Source organism: Macrosteles quadrilineatus, unplaced genomic scaffold (genome assembly GCF_028750875.1).
Source record: "Macrosteles quadrilineatus isolate MER2022 unplaced genomic scaffold, UCM_ALF_1.0 Scaffold_8__2_contigs__length_117827958, whole genome shotgun sequence".
Taxonomy (NCBI): Eukaryota; Metazoa; Arthropoda; class Insecta; order Hemiptera; family Cicadellidae; genus Macrosteles; species Macrosteles quadrilineatus.
In genome coordinates, this window is record NW_026542601.1 from 32,564,117 (window position 1) to 32,588,926 (window position 24,810).

Here is a 24,810-nt window from a genome sequence, read left to right on the forward strand (position 1 = left end):
CTCCATGTCCTCTACAATCCCTTTATTGACTGGACTATCCATAAATATCCAAATAACAAAATAACAACTAACACTGTTTGCAAAACTAATCCTGGAATAAAAATTCAGCGTACGGCAGTAGGTGAATGAAATAAAGCACCGAGCGAATGAGCTGGTAGATTTTTCTAGTTGAGAACCAAAATAACAAAATTTTACAGCGTTTCAACTTTTTCTCTAGCAAAGGTGCAGATTCCGTGTGTGTGTGATAGTGCTGCCTCCGGTGGTAATTAGTACCGAATGTTTTCTGAGCTCCGGTACAACGGTAGAATTTATATAATATATTTTATAGCTCAGTGGCATGGCAGACTAGTAGAGCAAAAAGCGGTGGGCAATGGGTGGGCGGCAGAGACAAATAGAGTTAAATTTAGGTAATTTTATCATCGACTTGCTTGTTTTAATGATAATACAACAAATGTGTGTAGGCCTACGATAATTTCGCCCCAAATACGATAGTTTGGAACTGCTTGTTTGTACGATGGTTAACTAAAGGTCGATTCACACATATCAGTTCAGTCACAGTTCCGTTACAGTCCAGTAACAGTTCAGTCTCAGTTGCATCCGCAATTTCTCAGTCAATAGTCCGTCAGTTTGTTTCAGTCAGTCTTCCGTCTCTAAAATTCACAGTAATTTACAGTCAAAAGTTTTAAATTATAAACCTATATTCTATCAAGTTTTCATTGTCCATCTTGTTGATTGTTACAAACAGTACTCAAAATATAAACACAACCATTTAAACAACAATAACACTATTTTCTAACCTTAAACCGGTCCGTCAGTCGTCCGAACAATCCAAAAGTATCGGTGGAAAGAAATCTGAAATTATCTGACGGATGCCGGTAGAGCGACTGACGGGACTGCAACGGATAAGTGTAGATAGCGCAATAGAAAATCCATAAAAGAATATTTTTGTTAACTGTGACGTGCCTGAAGTGACTGGACTGTGACGTTCCGTAACTGATGTGTGTGAATCGACCTTTACGCCGGTCAATCTGGCAACTGGCAAGTGGCAACACTGCATTAGTAAAAAAATTTCGAAGTCTGTTTTGTGTTTTGTGTTTGTCTGTTGTGATTTTTTGGATTTTTTCTATAATTAGTTTCTTTCGATATATTTGTATAGCTTGCACTTGCAATGATTTGATCAAGTCAAAGCGTGAAAATAAATTATTGCTGCATCACAACTAAAAAAGTATATAAATAGTAAGTTTAGTTTAAGAAAGTTGTGAAAACACTTACCATAACCTCAAACGTAAACAAAACGACAATTTTCTACTTTTTCCCTTTAACTTACATTTTTTTATCTGAACTTTTCCCCCCAAAATCTAGTTATACTTATTGTGTAATCTAAACTTAATGGTAATTTTCCTTTTTGTACTGAATTGTATTTTCTTTGTAAATTGTACTGCCCTACAGGCTTGGCTCGCGCATAGGCCTACACATGGTAATAATAACTTAAGTAGCCTAGGCTCTATATTATTTTGATTATGATGACTTTTTTTGTTTACATTTATTTTCGCTGTTGTTTTAATGTAAACCATCTAACCATCATGGCAGCCCATTCTTGAGGACAATGTTTAGTTTTCAAAACTTTTAAAGTACCGTACTGGTAATGAGTTGTATGTGGTTGTAGGCTACCTAATGAGTTTAATAGTAAAACACGATCGATGAGAGAATTGTATACAATTTTTGATTGTTTCTACATGTTCGCATTTTACTAGGCCTAGGCCTATCACTCACAGCATCCATCACAGCTACAATTCCGTCTTAACTTAGCCTACTCAACTTAAAACTTTCCCATTTTGACATAGGCCTACTTACCAGTGAGTGAAGTGAAGGACTGAAGGTGTCAACAACTTTGAATGGTCAGAATACTTAATGAAGAGTGAGTACTATTCTACCTTACATACCTTAGGTACTTAGGCCTACTGTATCATTTAAGGTTGGTGTGAGTGAAACGATTTACTTAGACAGGGTTCTAACGTTAGAATTCTGGCCTATAAGTTTAAATATCTTTGATTGGACATTCCTCCCAGTTCCACCTATATCGAGCTGACACCACAGTAGGGTAGGGAAGGCCTATGTAATGAAAGGGGTCAAGTATTGTGAACAGGAAGTTCGGTGACCTACTGAAGGCTGTTGCTTTAAGTAGGCAAGTGCACTTTTTTTTATCTGGGGGTCAGTTTTGTGTGTAGTGCACCGGAGAACAGGTAGGCCTACTGTAACAATGTTAACACGTTGAGTGCTGACAACCTAAAACGGACGCTTGCCAACGGCCGGCGAAGCTCCGGCGCACAACCGAATCAGCTGACGCAATTGGCATTCAAATAGGCTTTTTAAAATTGACAAATCTCAAAAAACCAGCGGTGATTGTGCTGTGTTACCCCGAGAGTAGACATAGTTCACTAAAACACCCAAAGGTAGCAGCACTGCCTGGATCCGTAGCCAGTGTCTTTAATGTGGGTGGAAGAGAGAAAATCTCCGAAACTGGGACAAAAGCATTGCCATACGGGATTTAACAGGAACTTTAGTACCAACCTACACCAAAATAAAGCTCTCACATTCTAAGTTACAGGCTGGCAACGATTCGGCTATAATGTTCCCCGGCAATGGCTGAGTTCATACTGACTCAATGTATTTTAGGTGGTCGGCCGCACCTGGAAGTGCTAGTGACGCCGACTTTTTTGGCACAAGCAGTCAACTTGTTAAAAGGTTTTAAAAATTGGGGTTTAAAGAGTCTTTTCTAAATTGGGGTTTTGGTTTCTAGTTTGATGATTTATACAGTTCCGAGTAGGCCTATTTAACTTACTCTACCTTTTTGATTGTTACTTTTCTTTGTGTTCTTTGTATTGTTTTGAGTACCTAATATTAAAGGGGTTTTTGAGCAAGTGCTGAGTCTTATTCATGAGCTAACTTACGTCACCCAAAGAAACAGTGGGTACCTCCAGTAGTGAGGTACCGAGGTACCTACTGTTACACCTAACTATCGATTCCCGTAATTTTTTACTGAAGCAGTCAGTATCCAATCCATCAACCTGCTTCTTTGGAAAGAAATTGATAAATTTTATGTTTTTGAGGTGAAAAATTGGAAAAACCTATTTTTACCCCATAAACCGCTCGGCCCGTATCCGATCGGATACGCCCACAGTGAACGTGTTAAATAACAATAATCAACCAAAAGTGAACAATTCTTTTATCTTTAGGTTACTCCAAAGGATGACAAAGCATATTTTTTGAGGCCAGAGGGGAGGTGGTTGTACAGCTTTGGGCCGAAGTATAAGAAGCTTCTCCTTCCAAACTCAAGCCTCAATCTTGGAAAGTGAAGCTGGAGACTTCCATGGCGGGTACTGCGCTGAGAGACCTCCTCTCAGAATGAGAGCCTCTCAAGAAGGTGCTGTGGCTCCTGTAGGACAAGAGCCTTGTGCACCATGCAGCACGTCATGATCCTGCAAGCAGTATCTACTAATGTCATACCTGCTACAGTTCTGAATTGAGAGATATGTTCAAATTTGTTGAGGCAAAAAATGAAGCGAATAGCAGAATTTTGCAGTTTTTATATTCGGTTCATATATTTTACAGATATGCTGTTTCAATAAGCAGGGAGACAATATCTAAACACCAACAGGACTAGTGACTGCATGAGGCACAGCTTCGCAGATTCTGGCAGCAGACTTCTGAACCTGTACAGCCCTCTCAGCCTTCCTAACGCGCGCTGCGAAGCATGTGTAACAATGTCAGAGATGGTGAGTCTGCTGTCAATGACAACACCAAGAGTCTTTGACTTGTCACACAAAGCCAAAGATTACCCGTTAAGCACAACACTCACTCCGCTCGGGCGCTGAGAGAATGCACAAAGTCGCGTGGCGCCGTATCTACCTGAGTACACTTGTCAGTTGCTGTGTTCAACCAACTGTTTCCTTATCATATGACTTTGTTTACATTAATTTTGTTTTGTTTCTTTGATAAAAAGCTAACTTAAAAGAATTTGGTACATTATAACTGATGGTTCATTGAATCAAAGGCCTTTGAATAGTCCAGCATCACTAGAGATCTATACCCTTGTCTTTGGCTCGAATCATATCACTAAATAAGTTCGTCAGGGCTCTACTTGTGCTGTGGTTAGGTCTAAATCTACACTGAAGTTTGGGTAATATGTTTTGTGAGTTTATGTAGCTGTGCTCACTTATTGACGAATAGCTATCTTCTCTAATATCTTTGACGTGGCTGGTAATATTGAGATTGGCCTTAGGCCTTACTTTTCTTGCAGCTGTAAGTTTGGGTAATGGCCGGATAATACTCATTTTCCAGGACTTAAGAAATTGTCCATTGTCTAGTGATAGATATATTTATCAGATGGGTAATTGATTTTATCACACAAGGACTGACAGTTTTTATAATTTCAATTGAAATTTCATCGATGACCACTGCTTTTGATTTGATCTCTAGCATAATATAAAGTTTTGGTAAAAAATGATTCTGAAAATGTGACACATCATTGTACAAAGCTGTGCTTACCAGGATTAAAAATTTTCAATTAGAACGGAAAAATCTTTTTAGCGGTTTTGAAAATACAGGGTACGGTATTACTACTTCAGTTAGTGAAAAATTCCCAAAAATGTTTGCCATTTTGAAATGAATTGACTAATTGAGATAATTGAGTTGGTTTCACCAAAGTATTTCTCTAAGCAAGACCTTTCTAAATATATACACTGAGATATAGGTTGGCATTTAAGGAAACTTCAAAACCGTGACCTTCATTTCTGGAACACCCTGTGCTTGGATCATGTTCCAAGTATTAGAAATGAACTCTTCGTATGTGATTTTGGGGGAATAATTTTATTTTGCGTTTCTAGGTAAAAACTTATACCTGTTAAGGAGTAAAAGTATTTGTAGGGGTGGTCTGCTTCAATCTATATAAGTTATACAGTAACTTATGTAGATTCAGTACAAGTTAAACAATCTTTTAAGAAATGTCAAATAAATTGTTCAAAAATTAAAACTTGAAATGTCAAACTCACAAGACAAAGCTAACTAGACGTTTGCCCTGTCAGCTGTTGACCGACGAGTTACAAGGACTGTCGAGTTAGTGAGGTTTTACTGTGTAGCCTTAGCCTATTATTAATTAAGCATTTACTGTCAAGGTACCCTGACAACAACAGTAGGCAAATATGCCCTAGTTTAATTCCGGCTGAACTAACTTAGGATATAAAGTTATCAATAAAACTATACTTTCTATTCCAATCCAACCATATTTTTCTTAAATTTTAAAACTGTTTGATTACAGAAAGAGCATTTGAGGAAGATAGTCACACGCTTTTTGCAGAATCGTGAGCCGTATCAAGTCTTTAGTTTGGATGAGGTAAGCTGAAGGTTAGGGTATAAAGAGCTGAGATGTTGATTTATGTTAAGTTTCCCCTGGAATGTTTTTTATATTTTTACAACCGGAAGGTTGGTATATTCCTTGGATAACACGGACTCACTCAGGGAAGTCTACTCAAGTGCACTATTCACAGAAACTGTTTTGCATCTGAAAGCAAAATGAAGGAACATACATTTTCATTGGACATTCATATAGGAGGGCGATCTTATAAGCGAACTACGTATGCGGAAAATCGTTATCATCCAAAAGATGCAAGTTATTAAGGATTAAGGGTATTTATTGGTGCCTATAGGTGCTTCTCAAAAATTTTTAAATTTTTAATCTTTATAGTTTTTAACTCCTGAATCCAAACCATTATTTTTTGCCGCAGAAGAATACTGAAGATATCGCCGTTCAAATATAAAACGTTTGAATAAACAAGGTAGGATGGATGACCAGTTTACTAACTAACTCTAAATCTGCCATCGGCAATGCTGAGTAGGCCTTAAGACGTTACTACAACTAGAATACCAAAACCAATATTGTGCTGCTAGTCGCTAAGTTCAGATTAAGTGAAGAGAGTAACATAAATGATGAGAAGAATAACATCGTTGATTGATTACAAAATTATCGTTGACAAGGGAATTTCGTCACATTATGAAGATATAGATGGATTGTCGGACAAATTACATGAAGTTCTTATTTATTTTCTTACTTCAAAAGGAGTTCGCTAACATTCTAGAGGTTTTGTTCGGTTAGGTTATTCTAGAACAGCACCATTTTATTGTGTAATTCCTAATCGGTAAAATATAAATCATTAATAAGAATAACATAAGTTACCTGAAACAAAAATAAATTAGGTACCGGTAGCTACATTAAATGTTAACTGTGTTAACTTATTGGTCTTTTTTTTGGGCGGCGGTGCAAGGCGTTGTAGACCACAAATAAGAAGAAAATGACAAAATTGCTACAGAATTCATAAAAGGCAAGGATTAACAACCAAATATTGGGCGTTCGGCTTCGGCATGTACACTTGAGGTAAATTGGGACTGATTTTATTGTTATATTGTTTTAACAAATGAAAAGTGTAATCAGGTGATTTTCAAATTGCCAAATCATAGTACGCTAATAAAGTTCTCACTTCCAATAATACTTCCAATAAGTCCGCTTGACTACGATTCAAAACTTTTATGTTCAAAGTAAATACATAAATTGTTAGGTAAATTAGTTTAACCCTAGGACTGCCTTGCGCCGTTTAGACGGTGTCTGATGTGTACTCTCGGTGCCCAAACGCCGTTTAATGGCGTTTCAGACATTTTTTCTTCAAACGCTTATTATGCAATGAAAATGATCCAGAAGCGTAATAATTTTGTTACCGTTAGAAAGAGGAGATTCTGAACTTTTATTTTCATATATAAACGAACCTCGTAGCAACAGCAGATCAATATAATTGCTATTATAATTTGACAATATTTTGAGCGCGTAACATTTTTGAGCCAGGACAAAAGGTAACTATACCACAATATTATAGTCATTCATAGTAATCCAGGGGCCATCAACATGGAATTTAATTTAGTATTGGTCGACCAGATGACAGTAAAAACACACGTGGTACGGCGCCGGCTGAGGGTTTGTCACAACTGTCACCTGCCGTCAGTGTTGACCCTACTCCAGTGTTATCCTTATCTCAATCCTTTGTTTTCAGTTTATTGTATATATGAATGGCGGTGTTGTAGATTATGTTTGATTCAAATGATAATTTTACTAAAGAATTATCTAAAAATTATGTGGTTGTGTATTTGAAAACAAACAATAAACTGTCTACCATCGTCAATGAAAGACACCTACCTAGAACTAATAAAATGGACAAAACAGGAATTTACAAACTAAAATGTGACGATTGTCCCAATTTTTACATAGGTCGAACTTCTAGATCTTTTTCCACCATGTTCAAGGAACATATGCCAAAGAAAATTCTAAATCAGCATACGCAAACCACTTAATTTCCTTCACCCATAATTACACTAATATTGACAATAATTTAGAGTTAGTACACCCCTGCAATAAAGGACGATACATGGATACAGTTGAGGAGTTTGAAATCTACAAGGCGTCAAAAGAACAATCACAGAATATAATAAAGGAATAATTATCATTCGAATCAAACATCATCTACAACACCACCATTCATATATATTATAATAAACAGAAAACAAAGGAACGAGATAAGGATAACACTGGAGTAGGGGTAGGCGTCAATGCTGACAGCACGTGATACGTCGCCGGCTGAGGGTGAGTCGCGACTGTCACGTGCTGTCAGCATTGACGCCTACGCCTACCCCTAGCACGTGACAGTCGCGACTCACCCTCAGCCGGCGACGTATCACGTGTGTTGTTACCGTCGTCTGGTCGACCAATACTAAATATTTCGTGTTTCCGTGTTTTATGTGTTTTGTTACCTATTTATTATTAAACATTTGACAAACTCCACTACGAGGAATACCCAATGATGACTACTTGACATTCTTCCGACCTGATGAAGTGCTCCTTTGAAGCATGAAACAGCTGTAGTCTCACATACTAATTATGATTGTTTTTTATAGTAACAAGGTAATTTAAACCACTATATAGTCTATGCAAACCATCGACTTTACCAAAATATTTTGTAGATATGTACCTATTCAATGCCATATGTATAGTTTTATTTTATTTTATTTACATGCTTCAATACAGTTTAAACACCATTTACATTGGAGCAGTTCATGCACTTATAATATTATTGCTTCAGTGGGTTTCTTCTTGTCTTTTCACTTCACTTTTACTTACACTTTCATGCTATGCATTTAATAATAACATAAAAACAAAATTATCAATAACTATAACAACAATGTATATATATTTAAAAAGATTAACAATGATAAATTATATAAATGAGTAGTAAAAATAAATAAAACAACAAAAAAAATTTATAGATTAACATTTACTGATTGATTAATACTGTTTTTAATTTTAATTTGAAATTGTTTATGTTGTCAGAGAAAATATTAATACTACTGCACTTTTTTATTACGAAATTGTAGTCTTTCAATAATCGATAGAGGGGGGAGGAGGCATGGGCAGTGGTGCGGCTGTAGGGCAACGAGAAGAGATGTTTGTTCCTACTATTGAAGCAGGGTACGCGATAAGACAGGCCGGCCAGGCTAGCAGCGTCGTCCAGCTCTCCACGCGCCAGTTTTTACAGGAACACCTGACCTATGATCGTTCTCCTCAGATCTAGACTCTGCAGCCCAAACAGTTGTAACAAGTCATGGTATATGGAACTTTGTACGTATAAATATTAAAACATTTGTAAAATAAGAATCTTAAAAACTTTTTCTGGACTTTCTCTAAAGCATCTTTAAACTGTAAATGATATGGATTCCAAATTATGGAACAGGTTTCTAATCTTGATCTGACCAGCGAATGATAAAGCATAATTAATGTTTCAATGTTTCTAAAATTTGTACTTTGTCTAACTATAAACCCCATCATTTTACTTGCAGCAGCAACACATGTTTCAATATGAAAATTAAAAGATAGTGCGTTCTTGTGGGAAAGATTTGAGACCAGTGATTACGTGTCTAAATACAAAGCTCTCCTAATTTTAAGTCAAATACTGTATAGAGTATGCATTTAAACCGTCTGTTTAAACGAGATTTTGGGGACGTCTGTTCAGAGGTGCCCATCCCCCCCAAACCCAGTGGCGCAATCCCCCCCCCATTTATGCTGCTCTGTATTTCAACCTACCCTCCCCCCTCCAATTTACCTGGCGATTTCCCCTTTACCACATAAAACGAGTATTTAGTAAACTTGAGGTAAAGAAAATAAAACTTGCTGATAATTAAAATTAAATTTTTATTAGGAAAAGTCATTTAACAATACAAAGTTATATCTAATTAATGGACGAATTATAAGTTTTTCAATTTACAATTATTAGAATCTGTATTATCAGCCAACACGAGCTCAGTATTAAGGGCAACGTCCAAAACGTTCAACAATATACTCAGTGAATTACTCTACTCCAACACAGTACTGTAACTGTACAATGTATTTAGGTGGTGTAAATTATTATTGGGCTTAAGAATTCAAATAACTTTAATTGCACGAATAGTAAAAAGTATCTTGTTTCAAAATTAGGTCACTAAATAGGGCAGACTTACGAGGCGTTGTTTGCCACTCCCAGGCTGCCTTCTACAATAATCGCCGGGCAAAATACCCACAATACCACAAAAGGTTTTGTGACGAGGTATAGTAATCTTATAATTCATTTTGATAGCCCCAGGTTTGCGTTTTATGACTAATAGTGATAATGTTTTGGCGGTTCTTTAACTCCACCATCTTCAGGCTTACAAAAGGATCCACTTTTGGAGGTTTCTTCAGAATATGTTACAAACATTAAACAAAAACACGAAACGATAACAGATAGGCATATCAATTCAAGGGGGTGCATTGCCGCGGGCAGAACTGGAAGTAAAGTGAATCAGGTTATGGATTATGGCGGACCGACGTGGTCTCTGGATTGTCGTCTGTGCTATCTACAACGATCACGTTATCTACAGCTTATATTGGACTAATTGTAGTGTAGTGACGGAGGAGCAGGAGAGTGTTGAAAATATAAAGGGATTCATAATTGAGTATTCCACTCAAAATTATTGACAATAATAACCAATTTATATATGCTGGATGTAAATGATGGTCTCAAAATTCTACATTACTGCGTGAAAGGAAATTTATTAATTACTTTGGAAGAGTTTGAAATATCTAAATACATAATACTAGGGACAGCACACAAATGTTTAATGAAAACATTTGATTAAATATGAATCCAATTATCTTTTCAACTTTCTTCTCAGTCACTTTCACTACAATAGTCCAATATCAGCTGTTGAAAACGCAGACGACAATCCAGAGACCACGTCGCCACGTCGGTCCATCATAACCTTAACCTGATTCAGTTTACTTTCAGTTTTGCCGAAGGCAATGTACACGCGTGAATTGATGGCCTATCTCCTTTCTGTAATCATTTTGCGTTAAATTATCGTAACTTACTCTGACTACACCTCCAGAAGTGGATATTTTTGTAAACCTGACGATCGTTGAGTTAAACAACCGCTAAAACATATGTAGCAAGTAAAATTTGACCCTTCCGTACATGTTAAGGATTGTCTAACAAGATGCGTTTTTACCATTCTTAGAAGCAATCTTAATTACTAATGGCAAAATGTTCTTGGTGTTGATAGTGAACTACCGTATTTAGAAAAAATTTTTCGGGCTGCTTATACAAAATTATTTATTAATTATGACAGCTAGCAAAAAAATATCCCCCCCAAAATCCCCTTTAAAAAAGCCCCCCCAAAAATTCCTGTGGCGCAAACGCGCCACAGTACCCCCCCTCTGGGCACCCCTGCGTCTGTTTAACCAGAAAAACTGGCCTCGGTCCCGAGGAGTCCGGATAAGAGGGATTCTACTGTATCCAAATATTGTAAGCAAGGGTCTGTAAAATGAAGTGTTTCCCCAGTAGATATGGGCGAAACTTCTTTATCGCAAAAATGATGGAAGCCTTTCTCTTTCTATTTGAGAATAGTTCGCTTCAGTGGAAGTCTTGAAGCATATGCAATAGGCTTTTAAGAGTTGTCAAGAAATCTATGAAAAATTGCAGCACTATAGCTGATGCATCTGCAGCAAGAATGATGGGTAACTCTGGATTGTAATGTGTTAGTATAGGTGCATTCATTAACAAGTCTGTTAATTTGTTGAAACTGTGTTTACATTGGTCAGTCCACAACCAATCTACTCCTTTATTCTGAAGTTGATTTAAAGGATAACAAACTTTTGAAAATTCTAGTATGAATTTGGAGTAGTATGTATCATCCCTAAAAATTCTTTGACATATGATGGCTGTGGCATATCTACAATGCCTTGAACTTTAGAATCTGAAACTTGTATGCCATTTTTAGTTATGACAAATCCAAGATAAGTCACTGTGTCTTGCATAAACTTGCATTTATCATTGTTCAATTGGAATCCAAACTCTTTTATTTTATTGAAAGTATTCTCTAGATTTTTGTAGTGTTCTTCATCATAGTGTCCTGTAACAATTATATCATCTAGATAGCTTGCTACACCTGGCATCCCATTCAACATGTTGTACATAACTTTAGAAAATATAGCTGGAGCAGATGGGATTCCATTCAAAGTCGCTTGTATCTGTAAAGTCCTTTGATGGCACGGGCGTCGCTGCCATAGGGGGCATGGGGGACGCGTCCCCCCCAATATTTGAAAAGTCAGTTTTGTCCTCCATCCCAAATTTTAAAAGGAATTTTAAAAATCATACAGGAAGCAAGTTCACCAGTTCATCCGTTCGATCGCTGCCAGCAAGCAAGATGCTCGCTTCGCTGTATGATTCGGAAGTGTACGACATGATGCGGTGCTGGGGGGTGTTCCGATCCACGATCCTCGAGTTGCACTGGATGCCTAGACGCTTGTTTTGAATGTCTTCTCGCGTTTCGTTTCAGACTTTCAGTCCGTCAGGGCATCAGTCGGCAGTGGTTGATACTACAATTAGGTGTACATTTTTCTCCTCGTGTGTTGTATCTGTCGGTAGTATCGGTTATAGTTCTTTTAGGTTAGTTGATGCTTTTTGGAAGTACGTTGAACTGTTTTTTGACAAATGAAGCGAGCAGGTCAAAAACAAATTGTTTAGGTATATAAAAAACCTGCTTGTAAAAATGTTAGATTGGGTTTAAATATTAGTGTTCAAACATCATTGTATTCGATACTATACATATTGTGACAGATCTATGAAATGGAAAAAAAACATAAGGTAAAAAAACGTGTCCACTTGCTTGCATGGCATATAACAGGTGAAATGGAAGGTTTTAGGACAATTGGGCACAGTTCTAGCCGTTAGAAATGGCTTTATAAAGTCACCATACGGCTTTTAGGAGATATGGCTTCGTAGTCTACAGTAGGCCTATGTTTTGAAATTCATGATTGCAAGTTCGTCATAGTTTGATTTTTTAAATGTCTACTTGCTCATGACAAAGACAAATAACAGGTGAAACGGGAGTTTTTGGGCAGTTGGACACAGATATAGACATTAATAATGGCTTTAGAAAGTCAGCAAACAGATTTTGTGAGGATACGGCCGTAGCCAACAATATGTTTTGAGATTTATGAATACAACCGTCATAGTTAGTTTTAAAAATTTATACTTTTTCATGACAAATAAAGGGGGAAATGCGAGGTTTTGTATACAGTTCTAGACGTTAAAACTGCCTGTAGAAAGTCACCCAACGGCTTTTAGGAGGATATGGCTGTAGTCAGTGTGTTTTTAAATTCATTAATGCAATCGTCATAGTTTAATTTTTAAAATGTCTATTTTTTCATGACAAACAATAGGTGAAATGGGAGTTTATAGAAAATTGGGCATGGTTTTAGGTGTTAAAAATGGCTTTAGAAAGTCACCAAACGGCTTTGAAAATCCCTATTTGCATATTAATTAAAGTATCATTGATACAGATAGAAACCCAAATTGTCGAAAATACTTTCTCAGTATGCCACTGAATACCAAGAGAAAAAAATTGCTTCATTTGTGAACTTAGGTGATCAATCAAGTATGTTAGAGTCAATAAAGGTTCTAGAATCTCTACCTTTTTCATTTTCAGTGAAATTTACTTGTCGGTCGTACGTTCCATTTTCATATCCACAAATTTTTTGTTTTGAAAATCTGTTCTACTTTTAATTTTGCAAACTTTTGCCAAGTGACCTTTTGTATCACAATTATTACATATTGAATTTCTAAATCTACATTGTTTCCTAAAATGGTTACCACCACAAGAATAGCTTAAATAGTTTGAATTTGTAATTGGCACCTTTTCATTGCTCCCATTATCGGAAAATGAAATTAGATTTTTCTTTGCTGAAGTGGTGAAAACTGAACTTAATGTTCTAGTAAATTAAAGTGCAGTATTGACATCTGTGTACTATTTCTTAAATAAATTAGCTCTAATAGAATCTAAATTTATACCCATTATGAAGGATGTAATTGCAAATAATTTGTCAAGATGAGTACCATTTTAGGCAAAGTTTCTATGTTTTGATTTTATTAGACACGATAAGTGCAGATATTTCTACATAAATATTTGATGTGTAGAATAATATGATAAAATGTAGGCAAAAGTGGTGAAAAAGTCAGACACCAACCCCTAATATATATATATATATATAAGATACAGTAGTTCAATAAGAAATAATTTAAGAATTGCTGTGATAAATGAATTTTCCACTGATTTCGTAATGGAGCGTTATCTTGCAAAACATGACATGATAAAGAAGAAAATAAATTTTAAAATCTGAAAATAACATTGCAAATACTTATTTGGTAGAATTCAGTAACTCCCAATAAATGTGTGTTGTTCGAAATACAATTTAAAAAAGAACAGCTGTTTCATTAAAAAGTATTATCCACATGACCAAAATGTAAACAACTCTGTGGAGGGATCTTTAAAGGCTTCTGGGGCAGAGTCCTAATGGATTTTGCTTAGTTTTTCTTTTGATAACTCATCTATAGACCAAGACCTTTCTTTGGACACCCCTACAAAGTTTCTACGCCCAGCCGTTCTCTCAAATTAGTGGGGACAAAGTTTCCAATTAAATATTTAGATTCCCCCATGTTAATCTTATGGGAGAAACTCCAACTTTGATGGCCTGTGGGGCAAAGCCCGAGGGTTTTTATTACAGGAATTGGTGAAAGGGGGCGTCTACACAAAAAATACTTTTTTTTGACACGTCGTTTGTAAAAATCCGTCCACTCCATTATTAACGTAGGAGTAGTGTTTCGTAGAAATTGCCTTCACATATTATATATAAGGATTTGACTGTGGAATTGAATACTACTTGCACTCTTTCCATAAAATCATCCTCGTCAGTTTTATGTTGGAAGTAAATGCATAAATTGTTAGGTAAATTGGGTTAATAAAATAGAACTGAACTTATTCATGAGTCAAAAACTAGAAAACAATAACAAAAACAAGTTAAAAGTCTGCTCCTGACCAAGGCCCCACTAGAAAAACAGGCCATGCTGCAGGATCCATGACGTCACACTAGTGGATAGATTCTCATTGATAAATTCATTGCCATTGCCATTCCTTAATGTTTTAGGTAAATAAGCAAGCTGGCTGTTTGTAAGATTTTAATGGCACTGTGACGTAGTGTTGCGCTGCCCGTGCTGCGTCATGGCTTGTTTTTCTAGTGGGGCTTGGATAGGTGGATTTGTCTTAGTTTATTATACAGTTAATATTATTGTGTGACTGCATAGTACCAACAATTTAATCCAGAATTTTAAGTTTAAGTCACCCACATCTTAATTAATTCTTAGCCCCAATATTGATTTTTGGAAAAAAAAGTGTGTAGAAACTATAAATGTGGCATATTGTCTGCTAGGGTTTCACTTGTCCTATGAATCATTAACGTTCCTACATTTAGTGATCAGTCATGTCTAGTTAGTGACTAGTTACATTAGTATTGCAATTGATTACAACGTGTCCTATGTTTTTAAGCTTGTAAACTTAATTTTAAGCTATGATTTGATTTAGAAAAGATATGATTTTGCTTTCAGACAACACTAGACTTGAACTGTTTATACAAGTAAATCAAAACACTACTGGTCAAATTATGGCATGATTTTAAGGTTATAAAATAATATACTAATTTGCTTTATTTATAGGTTTGTAGTTTTTACAATACAATAGGATGTTTACAAAAAAATGCCGGGATTTTAAACGGCTGTTGCTCGGGGACTATTAAAGACAATTGAACAATTTAAACATCAAATTGAAGGGAAAAAGCGAAGTTTTTTCTTATTCTTTGTTAAAATTTGGAACAATAATTAAATAAAATTAAGATTTTCATCAATCTCATATCAACGTAAAACTGGCAAAGTTAGTACACTTAGGGCGATCGATGGGTTTATCTGATGTCTTAACTGAATTTTGTAGTCACAAAGACTCAATCTTTTACATATAACATCATGAAGTGTCGATTTAGCTATGTTCAACTGAATACTTCGTTGGGCAATCGATTTTTTGGGCTTCTGATGCAGAATTGTCAGATTTCTTTGACTTTGTCATCACTTGTTTTTAGCAGACCAGGTGACCATGTCTTTTCAAATCACTACGGTGCCACGAAACTCATTAAACCAGCGACAAAAGTATTTATCATCAAGTAGATTTAAATTTGGTTCAATTTAGCAATCAGTTTAAGCTCTGCGAACCATAGATTACACTCTGTGCCTTATGATGTGCCGTAAACATCGTACTGGCGACTGGAATCAGGCGTGTTAGTCGCAATGACAGCCTGTTTTGCATGCCAAGGTCAACGTTTTCTCCCTTGCTACATGGGGAACAAAACTTAGTTATTTTAACTTCAATTTTACTTATAAAATGTTTAGTTACCTTGAATAGTACTCAAGCAATTACAATTAGGTGGCTCAGTTGGTAGCGTCACGGAAACCGGGCCCAAGGCAGCGATGTCGTGGGTTCGGATCCTGGTCACTGCCGAAAAAATGTTATCAGTACATTTCACCTTTGTACTGTATCGGCTCACCCCTTGCTTTGCTGGATACGTTCCACGCACAGATCTGTAGACTATGTGGACAATCAAATGCCCACCAACCTCTTAAAAAAAAAATTTAATCTCGGCATTCTTTTGTAAACATGCTGTATTTAAAATTTATTTTAGTTTTTCATAGACTTATACCTGGGTTTTTTGTTAGTACCAGCAATGTCCTCTTTAGTTGCTAATCTTTTAATCAAATCAAAATATCTTTATTCGTACAAAACAAGTACTAATATTTTGATTCCAATAGAGGCCGAAACATCGGCCAGTTTTTTTGGTACATGTTAGTACGAATAGTGTCAACTTAGCTATTTAAATTAACATTTGCTTAATTATTCATATACTCTTCGATGGAATTTAATACTTTGCAAACCAAGTAAGTTTTTAGTTTTAGTTTAGATTTGGAACTGTTTATTTGACACTTTAATTCTTTTGGCAATTTTCTGAAATAACCTGCTTCTTTGTGTAAAATTCAAGTCTATGGTGGGTGGGTATGATTTAATTCTTTTTTTCGCGTGTTGTAATGGTGATGGTGTATTTCTTGTTCTAAAATTGTATCCTTCTTATTGTTTAAAAATATCATAATAGTGTCTAAAATAAACTGACCATTAACTTTTAATATGTTTAGCATTTTAAAATGTTCCCTGCATGATGTACCTGGATGTAGGTTTTTTATTATTCTAATTGCTTTCTTTTGTTCTTTAAGTATTTTATCTAGATTTTCTAATTTAGATGAGCCATGCAGACAAACTCCAAATGAAATGTGTGAATAAATGTATGAATGGTAAATAATTTTAAGAGTGGATTCACTGCACATCCCAGCCATTCTTCTTAGTGCTTACCTGCCAGAATTTCTTTTAGCTAAAATGTTGTCTACATGCTCATTCCAATCCAAGTTATTATCACATACCGTTATATTTGTTAGACCAAAAAATTTTGTACTTGTGACAAGCTCAATAGGCTCAGTATTCACCAAAATCAAGGGTTAACTCGATAACTCGATAACTCGTTTATTAAACCAAAGTAACAAATACAATTTTGCATTAGTCATGTCAAACAAAATATATCTTTACGTCTAAAATTAAAATAAAACAATTGTGCTTTAATCAACTAGATTTACGAGTGACAATCTTCTTCAAACTCAATTAAAATTAAACCCATCAGCGACACATTCACGGACACTGTAGCAACTTTTGGCCAAGAGTAACCTTTTTACTTGCCTTTTGAAGCGGACCAAGTCCGGCTCCAGCTGAAGGGAGGGAGGAAGTAGATTGAAAAGTGTAATGCGGTTGTAATGGAAGTGTCTCTTAAAGAATGACGTTGAATGAGATGGCAATTTAAATAAATAAAATAAATAAATAAAAATGCCTTTATTTATTAAGCATTTCTCAGTACAAATACTGCTTCTCAGAACAACTTTCGTCAAAAACAATATAAAACTAACAACAAATAAATAGAGCAATAACAAAACAGAAACAAGACAATATGAGTAACAATAATTAACCATCAGTGCACAATTCTTTGATCTTAACTCTAAATGATGATAAAGAATACTTTTTGAGGCCAGAGGGGAGGTCGTTGTACAGTTTTGGACCGAAGTACGAGAAGCTTCGTCTCCCAAACTCAAGCCTCACTCTTGGAAAGTGAAGCTGGAGACCACCATGGCGGGTACTGCGCTGAGAGACCTCCTCCCGGAAAGAGAGCCTCTCAAGAAGGTACTGTGGCTCCTGTAAGACAAGAGCCTTGTGCACCATGCAGCACGTCATGATCCTGCAAACAGTGTCTACTGTTGTCATCCCCGCTACAGCTCTATAGGGAGAGACATGTTCAAATTTTTTGAGGCAAAATATGAAGCGAATAGCTGAATTTTGCAGTTTCTGCATTCGGGTCATGTCTACTCCAGAGATGCTGTTTCCATAAGCAGGGAGACAATATGTAAACACCGACAGGACTAGTGACTGCATGAGTCGAAGATTCTGGCAGCAGACTTCTAAACCTGTACAGCCCTCTCAGCCTTCCTAACGCGCGCTGCGAAGCATGTGTGACATGGTCAGAGAAGGTGAGGCTGCTATCAAGCACAACGCCAAGAGTCTTTGACTTGTCACACAAAGTCAAAGATTCCCCGTTGAGCACAACACTCACTCCTCTCTCGCTGAGGGACTGCACCAAGTCTTGTGGCGCCGTATGCATCACAGTACACTTGCCAGTATTGAGTTTCAACCCATTTGCTTCTGACCACAAAAGGATTTTTCTCAGATGTTAATGAGATCGAGTGAAGCTCTAATCTGGGATGGCTCATAAGACAAGTGCAGCTGTGAGTCATCGGCATACAAATGAACTGTACAATGTTGCACACAGCTAGGAAGGTCTGCCGTGTACAAATTGAACAGAACAGGCCCAAGACAGCTGCCTTGGGGAATTCCTTGGGTTTTGACAAGCGGGGTTGATGTTTCACTCTCTAACTGCGTCACTTGCAGCCTGGAGTCTAAGTATGACCTTATCCATTTCAAAATATTTTCGTCAAAGCCATAATATTTCATTTTGGCCAATAGCATCTCATGGTTCATTGAATCAAATGCCTTTGAATAGTCCAGCATAACTAGAGAACTATATTTACCCTTGTCTTTGGCGTCAATCATATCACTAAATAAGTTTGTCAGGGCTGTACACGTGCTATGGTTAGGTCTAAATCCAGACTGAAGTTTGGGTAATATATTTTGTGTGTTTATGTAGCTGACTATTTGGCGAATAGCTATCTTCTCTAATATCTTTGACATAGCTGGTAATATTGAGATTGGCCTTAGGTCTTCGACTTTTCTTGGGGCTGTAAGTTTGGGTAATGGTCGGATAATACTAATTTTCCAGGACTTAGGAAATTGTCCCTTGTCTAGTGATAGATTTATCAGATGGGTAATTGATTTTATCGCATACGGACTGACAGTTTTAATCATTTCTATTGAAATTTCATCGCTACCCACTGCTTTAGATTTGATCTCATTCATTACATCCATAACCTCTTTTTCACTGACATATTGAAAATTGAAGGTATTTATAATGCCATCTCGTTTATTATCCATAAAATATTCCCAAAGCTGTTTATCAATATCGGTCTCAGCTCCTATGTTTACAAAATATTCGTTAATCTCATTAGCTTGTAGATCATGTGGAATGCTTGAGTTACTCTTAGAGCCAATTATATCATTCCTTTTGAGGCACGTCCAAAATTCTTTTGGGTCTTTTGAGGACGATAGTTTATCAGAAAAATATGTCTTTTTCGCACTCCAGATCATATTATTTAACCTATTTCTAACGCCCTTATACCTTTCCCAATTCTCATCACATCTATCTTTCCAATAACGATTTCGCAGTCTATTTTTCTCTTTTGTCAACCGTTTAATATTTTCATTACGCCAAGGAGCCTTCCTCTTTGTAATTTTTTTGCACACTATTGGTGCATTGTCATCAAATATCTTTCTAATATTAGACGTAATCAATGTTTCCACAATATCTATTTCCTGTTCGTTCCTAATACTGTTCCAGTCCATTGCGGCAATCTCAGTTACAACTTGATTAATGTCGAAATTTCTATAATCTCTATATTTTATTAACTTGGCTTCAGGTTTAAGATGTGAATTGTTACGTAGTGTATATGAATGAGTAGGTGAAGATTGATATTGGTGTAGGTTCTTTTTAATCAGAGTCAAAGTTTCTAAAATGTATATTGAGGGAAATGTTAAAATTTGTGATGAAGCAAAGTACTGTCTGCAAGATGTTCTTCTATTCAAACCAAAGATAATCCTAACTGCCTTCTTCTGGAGCCGGAAGAGGAAAGACGTTTTCCCACACTCACACCCCCACACCGGCACTGCGTATATCAGGTGTGGAAAAATTACTCCGTAATATGCTGTAATTAATACATCACACTTTGCAAACTTAGAAAGTTGGCGGAGGAGAAAGATTCCTGAAGAAATCCTTCTACACACAGTGTCAATGTGGGCATGAAAGCGCAGGTTTCTGTCGAGCACCAATCCCAAGAACTTAACATGATCAGTTGCCTCGAGCTCAACATCATTCAAAAGGAAATTGTTCTTGTTTTTTCCAGCTGAACTTATTGAAAAATTTACAAATTCAGTTTTCTTTGCATTTAGACTCAGTGAGTTGTTCTCGAACCACTGCATCATGGAGCTCGCTTGCAAAAAGGTTTTTATTTCGAGCTCGTCGAAATTTTGATCAGAAACTGAGAGCGACGTGTCATCAGCGAACAAGCAAATGTTTCCGGAACTAACAACTGATGGAAGATCATTTACAAAGACAAGGAACAGCACCGGACCGAGGACTGACCCCTGAGGCACGCCATGGGCAGACTCGCAATGAGGCGAGCAGTAGGTTTTCAGGTATCCTGAGTCATCCATGGCCTGAATCGTCACAAACTGTTTCCGACCTGTAATGAATGAACTGAACCATTGCAGTGCCAGCCCCCGCACTCCAAGACAAGAAAGCTTATCAAGAAGTAACATGTGATCCACGATATCGAATGCTTTGCTCAAATCAAAGAAGATGCCCATTGTATGTTCACCTGCATCCAATGAATTTACCAAATTTGAGATAAGATCGGTCATTGCATCTGTAGTGGTTTTGTTTTTTGTTAATCCATATTGTTTCGGTGAGATAATATTATTTTTTGTAAAAAATCCAATAGTCTTAGAAGTATTACCTTTTTGAACACTTTCGATATAGATGATGTTATGGCTATAGGTCTGTAATTGTCGCAAAGGATGTTATCTCCTTTTTTATGAAGTGGCTTAATAATGGACGTTTTCAGGGCATCTGGGAACTGGCCACATTCGAAGGAAGTATTGATTAAATGAGCAATAGGGTTGGATACAAGGTCTGCAATTTCTCTTAACAGTTTGGAAGACAGTTCATCTGTTCCTGCCGACAGTTTATTTTTCATCTCTTTTATGATTTGTTTAACTTCGGTCTTATTTGTTGGCTTAAGAAAAAGTGAATCTGGAATTATGCTTTATATAATTGGGCTTGCCTTTCCTATCTGATGGATTACTAACAGATGAAAAAAAAATATTAAATACGTTAGCAACTTGTTGTGGGTCTTTGACTATTTCCCCATTTTCATTAAGAATATTGATTTCTTTTGCATTGTTAGTTTTAGTTGGAAGATTTTCTTTAATAGTATCCCAGATGGCTTTATTTCTATTGTCAGATTGGTTTATTCTCTCACGTATCATATCTGATTTTTTTTGCCTGATTATATTTTTGTAAGTGCGTTTGAGCTGCATGTATTTTTGACGTAAGTGGTTATCTGAGTTTAAGTCTTTAGTTTCTACATAAAGATCAAGCATTTGGTTTTTTATATTTATAGTCTTCTTGTCCAGTTTAGCTTTGCCCTTACAGTGCGTTTTATTAATTTTTTGTAATTTGTTTGGGAAAGCAACGTCAAGAAAATGGCAAAGTTGGTCATTAAATATTGTAAATTTGGTGTTAAAGTCCTTGGTATTGTACAGTTGCTCCCAGTCTGCAGAGGCAAGCAAGTGTCTAAATATCTCTCTACTTGATTGATCGAATTTTCTACCAAATTTATATTTAACAGAGGATTTTTGAACCCTGGGGCCATGGATTGACGCAATCTGGGCATGGTGGTCGGAGAGGGCTGACACTACAACCGCGCAATCAATTGATTCGTCAGTAAAATTGGTATAGAGATGATCAATTAGAGTTTTGGAGTTTTTAAATTCACGTGTATATGATTTCACTAAATTGCTTGGACCAAATGAGCTCATTGTAACTTTGAGTTCGTTAGAGGTTGTTGATTCTACTGATAAGTCGACATTAAAATCACCCACTACAATTACTTTATCTTGAGTCTTAAGATGTTTTTCAAGACATCTGGACATGAGGTCAAGGCAGAGGTCATAGCTATTACCAGGGGGTCGATATACAGCTATTAAGAGAATCTTTTCATTATCTGCTGTTACTTTTGCAGCTGTAATCTCACACTTCCCTTCTTTGCAAAATTCCATTGTATCGATGCTTTTTATTTCAATGTCGTCCTTTGCAAATATGCATACACCACCATTATTCATATGTTGGCGGCAAAACGCACTTACATTCATATAACCATTCAGTTTACAGCTTTCGAACTCATAATCCCTTAGATTATGTTCGGTCACACAGACAATATCAGGACTTTCGTGTGCTAAGAAAATTTCAAATGCCTCGATTTTTGAAGCTAGCCCACGTATGTTTTGGTGTATCAGTTTTATGATGGTATGGCCTCTGGATTGTCTGAATTAACGTATAGTGGTTTTAATTACCTTGTTCTGTCCAAAACGATCCTATGTAGTTCGTAGTGACTACAGCTGTTTCGTGCTGCAGGAGCACATCTTCAGGTCGGGAGAATGTCAAGCAGTCATTAGATATTCCTCATGATGGAGTTCGTCAAAAGTTTATAGTGGTAAATAAATAGACACGACATAAAAACACAAAAACACAAAACTGAACATTTAACACTGGTCGACCAGGCGGTAACGAAACACGTGATACGGCACCGGCTGAGGGCAAGTCGCGACTGTCACGTGTCGTCTGCGTTGACTCCCGCCCCTACTCCTATGATATCCTTATCTCGTTCTTTTGTTGTCTTTCTATTAAGGATATGAATGGCAGTGTTGTAGATGATGTTAGACTCGAATGATAATTTTTCGTTCAATATATGCTGTGGGTTTTCCTTTGACGCCTTGTAAATTTCATACTCTTCAACTGTATCCATGTATCGGCCTTTATTACAGAACTGTACTATTTCTAAATTAAATAGTACTAACTGATTCTTTTATATCAGTTTTAGACGACACGAAAGTCGTTCTGGTTTTTTTTTTATCCTTGATTGGGCTGTTTTAAAGGAAATGTAGTCCGTTTTCTCAATATTTAAGTGGAGGTTGTGATTTTCAAAAAAAGGTAATCATATTTCCTATTTCAGTGAATGATAAAATTTCCACTTGTTCTAAATTATTACCCGATACTTTAAGATTTGAATCATCAGCATATAGGCAGAGGTTTGTGTGTTATCTGAGTTTGATAATGATTTAGAAATATCTTTCAAATAACATATAAACAAGAGTGGTCTTACTACAAAAGCAGTTTTTAAAAATTCTGCCATAGTATGGGTATTACACAATTTTTGTGGGTCGAACCCAGGAAAAATGTAAATTATGGTAATTACTTAAACAAATTTGTAATATTTGAAAAATCGTTGCTCAAAAACTATTTGACACACAAAAATGAAACTATGCTTAAATTGTTGGAAATTTTAAGTACTTTCATTATTACTTTTGAGTAGTATAAAGAAAAATGCACTGTCAATAAGTTATAGACCAAAAACTTAAAAAATGCATTCATTTTGTAATATTTTACTTATCACGCAGGGAGCACAGGGATGCAAACTTGGTTTTGAGTTACCCTAACTGGTCCCAACAACATATTAAAAATTCAGCAATACATCACGCTTTGCGATTTTAGCCTCTTTTAATGTACGATTTGACTGGCCTATGATATTTTTGATTTTAGTAAATTTATATGATCAAATTTTTGTTGGGTCTTTTGTTTCCTAAAATGTCTTTTGAAATTTTTATTATTTCACTATTTTATTCTTTTAGTTGGTCCGATAACCAATTATTATTCTGATAAACCTTTTTCTTTATATTTTTTTTTTGGAAATGCTATGTTAAAGTAGTACATAAAGCTGTCCATATAAATATCAAATTTTTTATCTACCTGTGCCTGATAAACTTCGAGCCATGATTCATTTTCGATTAATGATTTGAAAAGGATTTTCTAGATCAAAATTTCTTTTTTCATAAAAAACATAATTTTTACTTTCGCAGCTAAGGTGGGGGGATGCCATTCTCAAACATTGGCCATCATGGTCTGATAACATGGTTACAATTCCATCCACATGCATTAAATTACTATGGCTCTTAGAAACTATAAAATTATCAATTGCTGTATTAGAAGTTTTACCTATTCTAGTTGGAAATCTAACTAAATATTCCATATTATGACTTTTTAGCATATTTTTAAGCATACTATGTTCCTTTGACTCTACTAGAACCTTAATATTAATATCACCAGCGACTAAAACAATTTTAAATCGTTTGTTTATAAATTCTAAGAGTATGCCTAAACTATTAATGAACTGTTGAGCACTTGACTTTGGATACCTATAGACAGCTACTAGCCTACTGCAAAATTGTAATTTCCAGCAAAATATTTATTAATACAAATTCAAATTGTTTTTCTTTAAGTATTTTATTTTTTTAAAGTTTGGAATGGTAAAAGGTTTTTGTATAATTTTATTGTTGCATAAAAGCATGACTCCTCCCTTACGAGATAATTTCCTTGAGTAATGTGAGCCAACCATATAGTTATTAATATTCAAACGTTCAATTTCCTCCTCTTTTAGATCATGCTCTGTTAGGACAACTATATGAGGTTTTATTTCTTCTAATGTTAACTGCAGAGAATCAATTTTTGATTTCAAGCACTCAATGTTCTGGTGAAACAATGTAATTTCATTATTACTATTAATACTAGTGGCCTGTAGGGGCCATAGCCCCTAATTTAGACACAATTGTCCATATGAAGGCAACTCCCCATTTCGTGGTAGTAAGTCAGAAATATATCCATAAATTTGTCTATGAATTTTAAAACAGTAAGGCCCATTTCCCGCAATCTCTTTTTGTGTAGTGGAA

The 24,810-nt window shown here is 36.0% G+C and overlaps 1 protein-coding gene across 1 annotated transcript in view; it reads left to right on the top strand.

The window, feature by feature from the left end:
- The first annotated feature begins 1,093 nt into the window (after positions 1–1,093).
- The window catches only part of LOC129000303 (zinc finger protein 585A-like), a 67,944-nt gene continuing 44,227 nt past the window's right edge, over positions 1,094–24,810 (top strand). The window contains exons 1-4 of the mRNA XM_054427265.1: positions 1,094–1,236; positions 1,845–1,918; positions 3,613–3,776; positions 5,318–5,392. The gene's annotated coding sequence lies outside the window, so the exon portion shown is untranslated. The remainder of the gene's footprint in view (positions 1,237–1,844; positions 1,919–3,612; positions 3,777–5,317; positions 5,393–24,810) is intronic.